At 31.9% G+C, this 9786-nt stretch overlaps 2 long non-coding RNA genes across 4 annotated transcripts; both read left to right on the top strand.

Annotated features, from left to right (window-relative positions):
• The first annotated feature begins 650 nt into the window (after nt 1-650).
• On the top strand, nt 651-3551 carry LOC110700169. 2 transcript variants are annotated; one of them, XR_002507161.1, is made up of 5 exons: nt 651-1207; nt 1342-1399; nt 1498-1603; nt 2083-2160; nt 2773-3551. It is a non-coding gene; the product is annotated as an uncharacterized LOC110700169 (long non-coding RNA). The 2 variants fall into 2 exon arrangements; XR_002507160.1 differs by having other exon boundaries at nt 651-1399.
• A 1737-nt stretch (nt 3552-5288) lies between these two features.
• LOC110700168 lies at nt 5289-8551 on the top strand. Of its 2 annotated transcripts, XR_002507159.1 has the most exons (6): nt 5293-5552; nt 5824-5867; nt 5971-6170; nt 7552-8050; nt 8149-8229; nt 8322-8551. It is a non-coding gene; the product is annotated as an uncharacterized LOC110700168 (long non-coding RNA). The 2 variants fall into 2 exon arrangements; XR_002507158.1 differs by having other exon boundaries at nt 5289-5552; nt 5971-8050.
• The last annotated feature ends 1235 nt before the right edge of the window (nt 8552-9786 follow it).

Below are 9786 nucleotides of genomic sequence, written 5' to 3'. Positions count from 1 at the left end.
GCAAGCTTCTTCAATAATGGATGGGAAAGTATATAAGTTCCTTCAATGGAGGAGAATGAGATAAAGGAGAGATGGAGTGAGTACTTTGTACTATTTCTCCTCAAACTCTGTGCATGGAGAAATGGAGCAAGTAATAAAAACAACGGAGGAAGTAAAACTTAAGGATTAGCTAAGCTACGAGACAACAACAATTTACAATCCAACTATTTGCCAATTGTCGCAACTAAGCATTATTGCGTTGGTCCACAATCTTCTGCGGAGACATCCATCAATCAACTGTTTGGTTCATCGGGTAAAGTATCTTTGCCACAAACATGCAACTTGGATATCCTCTTTGTTTTTTTTAATGCATCACTTCCCTTTTATGGGTGTTTTTTTTAAATGCGTCATTTCTATTTTTGATAACTTTATACTATATTTTATCATTTCTCTCCATTACTTTAAACCCCCACTTAAATTGTTTTATCATTTCTCTCTCTCCTATGATCCCCACTTAAATAATAAAATATCTACTTTATTTCACATATTTTCTCTTTCATGGTTTCCATATTACTTTTACTATGATAAATTATTCACCCACTCATAATATTATATTACTCTTCTAAAGCTCTGCGCATCACCAAGTGATGCATTAAAAAAAAAACGGAGGGAGTATATTTGTTTAGGCTATATACAGCTAGTTTATCATTAGCAACATTAGTCTCCTTGTGCTTTTTCCTTCTTGGTTGTATATGTGTAATTTTTTCTTTTATTTTCTACTATTGAAATCTTTTTTGATTACTTGTATGTGATTAAATTTATCTAGATTAAAGCTTAGGCTAGTTATTTCTTTTGCACTATACTTTGATTAATTGTTCGGTTCTTATACTTGTTTTCTTATTTTTAAATTTAAGTGTAGAAAATGATCAACTGGTCCTTGATTGGAGCATAGTGTACAGTTCTTTTGATTTTTTCATTGGGTGGATTTTTCCATTGAATGAGCTCTTTTTGTAGCTCCTTAGCATATTGAATCCTCCTTTGCCTTCGTTGTAATTTCTGCTTATAGGAAGCGGGTGAAGAAACAAATAAGGATGACAAAAAATCTGAGCAAGAGCGTGTTAATTCTTATGGAAATGCTAGTGTTGCCTCTGATGTGGCCAGATAAAAACAAAGTGTTGATCTGTTCAAAAGAAAGATCAAACGCCATGAGGAAACAACTTCAATCCATGTATTGTGCTTAAGATGTAGTCTGCATTTTGATTAGTGTTTCACATATTTCTTGAGTGTTACCATATAATACTTGGCTATGTTGATTATCTATGAGCATAACTATGCATGCAATAATAAAGATACTTGTAACAGGGAGCTCTCTTTAGGAGATTGATACACTACACCACCATTATTGTCTGCCTGTTCCAAGGTACACACTGCTATGACCTTGTTTATAATTTGATAGATGCATTTCAATCTCATCTTGATACATTTATATAACTTATTTAACTTTCTGCTATTGTGTAGATTTATTTTGTCACTTAAGAATGATTTGTCTGTGAGAGCTAAAACTGCAGAAGTAATGATTGGTGACTTTAGTTCTTGTTCATATGCTACAATATTCAGGAAGGAGGTAATCTTCTTCTGGTACAATAAGATTAAACTGATATAGTTATACAAAAAATTACAAGTACATGTGTTTTTTATTACACAATTCCAGATCTGTGTAGTTTTACATCTTCAATGGAAATGGTTTGATTGCTGATCCTATATTAGAATAGGGGTGGTTATTGGACAGGGTTGCCCATTAATAATAGGGTCGGGCGGCCAAAATTTAAAGGGTCTTAACCCTTTAATGTTTTAATGGATAGGGCCACTACAGGGCTTTAAGATATAGGGTCAATAATGAGCTTTTATTGATATCCTATTAATATCAAAGAAAAATTAAAGGGCCAAATTCTTAGAAAGAAAAAACCCAATTTTATTTTAAAAAATTAAACAACTGAAGAAAAACACCAATCTACAATATCATTCTTTCCTCCCTTTTCGATGTTCTACAGAAAAAAACCCTAAAGTTCTTCAATTTATTTACAAATTCTTGCATATTTGCAGTTCCTCAGAGTAATCTAATGAGCAATTTCGAGCTTTCAAGCTTCCCAATTTAGCGACCTTCTTTGTTTTTCCTTTGAGGTCAGTTAATTTCAATTATTTTTCTACATGATTGCTAAATTTTTAGTTACTTAAAACTATAACTGCGCTAAATTGAAATTTGACATATGTTAGATAATCAAACAGGATAATCGATATAATTGTTATGTATGAAGAATTGTGCATAAAAATTGAATTGACTAATCTAGGGTTTATATTATAATTGCTATTTGCATGACACTGCTGCTAAATGTGATGCTTAATGTGAAATAGATGACTGGTTGAATTAATTAGATTTCTTTTAATTGGTTTTTGATTCTTTTTCTTAGTTATTGTTGTTTGAATTTGATACTCTGGTATTTAAAATTACAAATTAAATTTTTTGATGTTAATTAGATATGTTTTAAGTTTCTACCTGTTAATTAAATATGCCCAATTGGTAATCTGAATTTTTAGTTAAAAATGGTTAATCTTGGTTTGTGGTAATCTACTCGATTTACAGTGGAATTTCTAACTGTCAATAGACTACAGTAATTTGTATTAATATATTTTTGGATAGATTTGTTTTCTATATTTGAGATTGGTACAATACATTATCTTAATCCTTTCTAGTTGATTGAGAGTTGTTTTAAAAAGTCATCTTTGATTGTGCAGTGTGTTCCTTAATATGGATGATGATACTACTACTACTACTTCTACGACACGTGATGATGGATATAATGAATACATCACTCCGCAACAAAAGAGAAAGAAGAGGTCTAAAGTTTGGAGAGAGCTTATTTAAGGGAAGAAAGTTCAAGGTGAGAGAATTGAGAAATGTGTACATTGTAATTCCATTTTATCTACACATCGTGATAGCGGTACGTCTCATTTGAAGCGTCATTTAGAGAGGTTTGCAAATAGGCCTCTAGGACTTACATTTGAGGAAGATAGTGATGAAGAAAATTTTGTTTTTGACATGAATGAACTTCGAAAAGAGATACTTAATTTCATTGTTGAAGGAGGTCAGTCATTCATTCACTATGGTTGAAGAAAAAGGATTTAGGAGAATGATGAAAAGAGCTACCCCCAAGTCTATACCATTTAGCCGTGCAACCACTAAGAGAGATTTATTGACGACCTATGTATTGGAAAGGGACAAATTGAAAGGTTTGTTGTCTGATGTTGGGGGTAGAATTTGTTTAACAATTGATAATTGAAATCAAATCATACTAGGCAATATTTCATTTGTGTCACTTCTCACTTTATTGATGACTCTTGGAAACTCCATAAAAAAATTCTTAGGTTTAGGGCCTTGGCTCCTCCATATGATGGAGTAAGTATTACTAATGAGATTTGTATGTTTCTTAGCCAATGGATATTAGATGATAGGATACTCTCTATTACCGTTGATAATGCAACTTATAATGATGTGATGATATCTTGTTTGAAGAGACGTCTTGTTCCTATTAGAGGAGGGTTAAGTTGTGGTAAGACATTGTTTCATGTGCGGTGTTGTGCCCATATTATTTATCTTATTGTGCAAAAAGGATTGATTTGTATTAGTGGAATTTTGGATAAAATTCGTTCATTTATAAAGTTGATCATCAAATCTTCTCATAGAAGTGAAGAATTCTATGATTGTGCGGAGAAGATATTTCACCTTGATATAAAAACGAAATTGAACCTTGATATGCATGTTCGTTGGAATTCCACGTATAAAATGCTTGGCACTTCTCTTTACTTTAAAGATCTTTTTCTTCACTTGAGTTATAGTCATGCTTCATTTCAATCATATATTCCTTTAGAGGATGAGTGGAAAAAAGTAAGTGTGATTCACAAATTTTTGGAGTTGTTTTATGAGGTTACTTGTATGTTTATTCGACTGTGAATTATCCTACTTCTAATGTGTAATTCAAAGGTGCATAGATGGTGCATCGCCGTTTGCTTTAGGCGGAGAAAGGTCCTTATGATTATTTAAAGGTAATGGTGAAACCAATGCTTGAAAATTTTGACAAGTATTGGTCGGATTATAATTTGTACTTGACATGTGCCACCATTTTGATTCGAGGTACAAGGTGAAATTTGTAGAATATTGTTTTAGTAAGTTATATGGAAGTGTAGAGGCCTCGAGATGAATTAACTTGGTGTTGGGAACTATGAAGTCAATGTTTGATGACTATAAGTTGCAATTTGCTAGTAGTTAACCTATTGTAGTTGCCAGGGGCGAAGCCAGAATTTGAAATCCGACGGGCCCGAAACTTATATTAACAAAAATATTATTGTATTTTATGTACGTAGTATATGTTTTCCCTCGCAAACTTTTTTCTTTTGCGCTATTATAAATTAGCCTTGACCACATTTTTAACTACTTTTTTTTGATAAATTTTTTTTTTTTCTAATATATAACAAATCAAATGTTATTAGTTGTATTATGATTAAACTCAATGTATATTTTAGATAACCCATTTTAATAACTTATACAAATTATTATCAAAGATTTTAATAGTCAAATAAATACAATATGTTAATAATTATATTGCAAAACTCAAAACATTGTGATCGAATTATAATTAAATATAAAAAGGAGAAAATATTAATTTATTTCAACAAAATATCTTTAACCCATAGTTTTGTTATTCATCAAAATAATCACACATTACACAAATTAATACAAAACCAACGATATTTTCCCCCATTTGTATTATTCATTGTGATTGTGGTCATTTGCACCAAAAATAAGATTAACATATATAAAAAATAAATTAAAAAAAAAAAACCAAGAATCAAATTAAGCTACACAATATTGTCAATTAAAAATACAGGGAAATATATTAACAAAAAAGAAATGTTGAAGTGCAAACAACAAGAATCGAACCTAAACTTTGTTTGTACCTAAGTATCATCCGTTGATCCTGACTTTCTGCCACTGGGCTTAGGGCCGTGCAGAGTGCAGTATAGACCGCACCAAACTGCAAACCGAACCGTAATTTTGCGGTTTGGTGAGGTTTCAAAAAATTTCAAACCAAACCGCACCGCAAACCGCAATTTAATGCGTTTTGCGGTTTAAATCGTATACCGTAAAACCGATGTTATAATACATATTATTATAAAATTGCGGTTTGCGGTTTAAACCGTATACCGTAAAACCGATGTTATAATACATATTATTATAAACAAATATAAAAATAAAAGATCTTAAATTTTTTTAGGGTTATTGATTTTATTATGCAGTACCTTGTACCTAGTAGCCGACATCATCTCTAATTCTCTACTTCCTCGGTTCCTCCACTCCCTCATTCTTCTTCCTCTCTGTATCAATTTCTACTTCTCTTTCTCCTTCAAATCTTAATTTCTTAGAGATCAAGACCATTGAAATTCAGACAATCGACCACCACATGCAACCATATTGCTAATTGTCGGCCTCCACTACAAGATTCACAAAGAAATCTGAAGTAAGTAGTACTTTTTTTAAAAAAATTTAAATCTTTGTTTAGAAATCTATCATATTCATGCTTAAATCTTGTGTTTTACATGGTTAGTTGGTCATGAGCGTTCGTTTTATTACATAGTATCAAATTTGATTTTTTTTTTTCATTTAAATTTTTGTTTATAAACTCTCAAATTTACAAATCATAAATTTTATGTAAGTAATCTACTAATCTGTGTATAGTCTCTGTAATTTTTAAATTTTGTGCACCTAATTTATTAATTTTTTTGGTCTAGTTTGTTCGTCTCATACAACGGAGTCAAGTACAGGGTCTTGAAATGTAAGTTATTATTTTCTCAATTTATTAGCATTTTTCTACAATATTAAATCATGTTTATTGATTTTGCTTCCAACTTATTTATTTTTGATATTTTGACACCTAGATGTCAAGTACAGAAGGTAGCCCAAGTTCTGTGGGGACTCCCCTTGCTGAAGATGATAATGAGGAAGGATTTCTTGAGAAAGAGGATATGCCACAACCTAAACAAAAGAGAAAGGCTACAAAACAAAATGTCAGACATATGGGATCACTTCATCAAATACACTGAACATGGGCAAGGAATGTGTAAGCGCAAACATTGTGGTATGTCTTACAAATGTGTACCTAAAGTTAATGGCACAAGTACTTATAGATCACACTTGAAGAAATGGTTCCTAAAGTCCAAACAACAAACATACTGATCCAAGGCCTAAGCAAACTCAATTATCTTTCTAATCTCCTGTAAATGAAGATGGAGAGCTTGAGGGAAATGTGAAAAATTGGATTTTTAATTATGATAAGTGTAGAAAAGCACTAGCTTATATGATAATTGTAGATGAGCTGCTATTTAGATTTGTTGAACGGCAAGGATTTAAATACTTTTGCTCATAGTTGTCGAACACATTTCATGTGCCTTCAAGATTTATTGTTTCTAGGGATCGTTATGAGTTGTTTATGGATGAAAGATTGAAACTGAAGACTTTTTTAAAGACCAATTGTAGAAGGGTTTGTCTTACAACTAACACATGGACTTCCTTGCAAAAAATCAATTATATGTGCCTAACTGCCCACTTTATTGATAATGACTGGAAACTAAACAAAAGAATATTGAATTTTTGTCAAATATCAAGTCAAAAAGGGGAAGCAATTGGTAAGGCAATTGAGAAATGCTTGCTTTCATGGGGTATTGAAAATGTCATGACTATTACTATAAATAATGCAAGCTCTAATGATACAACTATTCTTTATTTGAAAAAAAGAATAAACAATTAGGGGACAAGTGTTTTGAGAGGAGAATTTTTGCATGTACGATGAATTGCTCACATAATGAATTTGGTTGTGAATGATGTTTTAAAAATGGTTTATGATTCTGTACATCGTGTTCGAAATGCAGTAAGGATAATTAGGTCATCTTGCAATAGAGTTGAAAGGTTTAAAAAATGTGCCTTGGAAGAGAAAATTTCAACTCAAAGTATGTTGTGTCTTGATGTTCCAACTCGATGGAATTCGACTTATTTGATATTAGGCACTGCTGTGAAATATGTAAATCCTTTTAAGAGATATGATGAAGAAGACCCACATTATAATGATGATTTATGGGATGTGGATGGTTATGGAAAGGGGTTAGGGAAACCTATTTCAGATGATTGGGATCATGTTCAGAACCTGCTAAAATTGTTGAAAGCTTTTTATAATTTGACTGTTTGTGTTTTTGGCTCATTATATGTGACTTCCAATGCTTATTTCATGAGGTTTCTGATGTGGATTGTCTTTTAAAGGAATGTTGTGCTAGTTCAGATGATAATTTTAAGAACATGTCTATGAAAATGAAAGAAAAGTGTGAGAAATATTGGGGTGATCATAAAAGGCTAAATGTAATGTTGTTTATCTCTGCAATACTTGATCCTCGTTACAAATGGGATTGTGTTGACTATGGGATTTGTCAAATGTATAAGAGTAATGAAGCTTTAAATGTATGCAACAGTGTCAAGAAAGCCTTTAAGAATATGCATGATGAGTACAAGGGCTCACAAGTGACAACTAATTCAACTAGTACTTTGAGTGGGGGTTCAACTTCTTGTGGAGTAGATGGTGAGCCTAGTATAGGAAATAAGGGAATAATAAGGGCTAGATACAAGAAACTTAAAGCTACAAAAGATGATGTGGATGCCAAAACAGAGCTAAAAAGTATTTAGATGATGATACAGAGGAGGATGTGGATGATTTTGATATTTTGAAGTGGTGGAAAACTCATGGTGCACGATATCCTACTCTTTCTTTTATAGCTCGTGATGTATTAGCTATACCTGTTTCTACGGTTGCATCTGAAAGTGCTTTTAGCACCGGAGGTAGAATACTTAATTCATTTAGGAATTCATTAACTCCTAAAATAGTAGAAGCTCTTGTTTGTGGTCAAGATTGGCTTCGTGCATCACCCCTTAATGTTGAAGAGCCAACGGAGGATATTGAAAAATTGGAAAGTGGTATGTAGTTATGTCCCTTTTATAGCTACATAATTCAACTATTTTAGCTTATCATTTATCTTTCATATTAAATAACACATGCACTTCTTTTGTTGTAGATCTCTCTAAGATTAGTTTATCTCCACCCATCATTGATATAGCATGAGGCTTAAAGCTCGTATGTTATTTCATTGTTAGAGGTAATTTGATTATTTATTAAAAAAAAAATGTATGAATTTCAAAATAAATTATTATTATTTAACTAATATGTGAATTTCTTATGCTTATGTAGGTTGGTGTATGCTATATGGTGGCTTAAGTGAAAAGAACCAATGTACGATCATCTTGGATTACTGAAAATAATTGTATTGTAATTCAAGACATCAGACATTATGTTGATGTAGGATGCAAGTGTTTTATGTTGTGTTTTAGATATTAAACATTATTAGTTTATTTTGATGTTGGATGTAAGTAGGAATTTTGATTTTACTAGAATTGTTAATCACTTTTGAAGGTGGACAAGTTCTGTTTCTTCTTAGAGACTTAGAGTCAGTATGACATAATATTTGAGTATAAGTTAATTAAGAATTAAAAAATGAGTTTTAATATTTGCATATTAACTTCATAAACACAAAATAAAACTACTTTTTTAATCGTGCAGTAAAAAAATTGTGGAAAAATTGCAAACCGCACTGCACCAAACCGTATTTTGCGGTGCGGTTTGTTTAGAATTGCGGTTTAGTGCGGTTTGAAAAATCACAAACCGCAATTTTGCGATTTGGATCCGTGCTACCAATTACAATAAATATTACCATACAAATTTAATTTATCTATGAATATTTTAAGGGGGCCAGTTCTAACAATTAAGAGTTCTGCAGTTGGGCCACAGAGGGCCGGGCCTCCACCAACCCCTCTGGCTCCACCCTTGGTAGTTGCTCCTTTTCCTCCCAGTACTTCCGGAGCTAGAAACTACTTTGATGATTATGATCATTTTGTTGGTACTAGTACAAGATCTCAAGTAGGAAAGTCACAACTTGAGATGTACCTAGATGATGATGCTTTAGATCTCAATTCACAATTAAATATTTTGGAGTTTTGGGATCAAAGTTTTGTGAAGTATCTTGTAGTATCTAAGATGGCACGGGATTTGTTGACTATTCCTGTTAGTACTAAAGGTTCAGAGTCTGCTTTTAGTATTGGGGGAAAGACAGTTTCGGCATCGCATTGTTCATTAAAATCAAAAACAGTTTAAGCTTTAGTATGTTTGCAAGGTTAGTTTCGTGAAAGCAATCAAATGGAGGTTAACAGTGAACTTGAAGATGAAATTATCAAAGAAGAAGAGGATGATGATGTAGACCCTTTCTACTAGATAATTTCTGAATATTTGCATTAATTAGCTTGTGTTTGTTACTATACCTTTCCATGAATATTTGAAGTTGCTAATTCTATGTTTAGTTTTGATTTGCTAGTTGGTTTGTAGTTTCCCATGTCTGAAAGTTAACTTTTCAAGGCAAGTTGATGGGTATTTTCCCATTATAGATCTTAATGTGTAAACTGATTCTAATTGAACATTGTGTAAACTGATTCTAATTGAACATATTAAAGCGATATGATTTTATTGTATCTAATACTTGATGAAACAAAATCTGTAAGTAAATTCTCTACTCTTCAGAATATGCAATAATTTGTGCTCATGTGTACCTGCAGATTAAAGTTATAAAATTATGAAATTTATAAACTTCTCTCTATAAAATTGT

This window comes from Chenopodium quinoa, unplaced genomic scaffold (genome assembly GCF_001683475.1).
Source record: "Chenopodium quinoa cultivar QQ74 unplaced genomic scaffold, ASM168347v1, whole genome shotgun sequence".
NCBI lineage: Eukaryota > Viridiplantae > Streptophyta > Magnoliopsida > Caryophyllales > Amaranthaceae > Chenopodium > Chenopodium quinoa.
The sequence above is the reverse complement of the archived record's forward strand: the minus strand, read 5'-3'. Positions and strand labels throughout refer to the sequence as shown.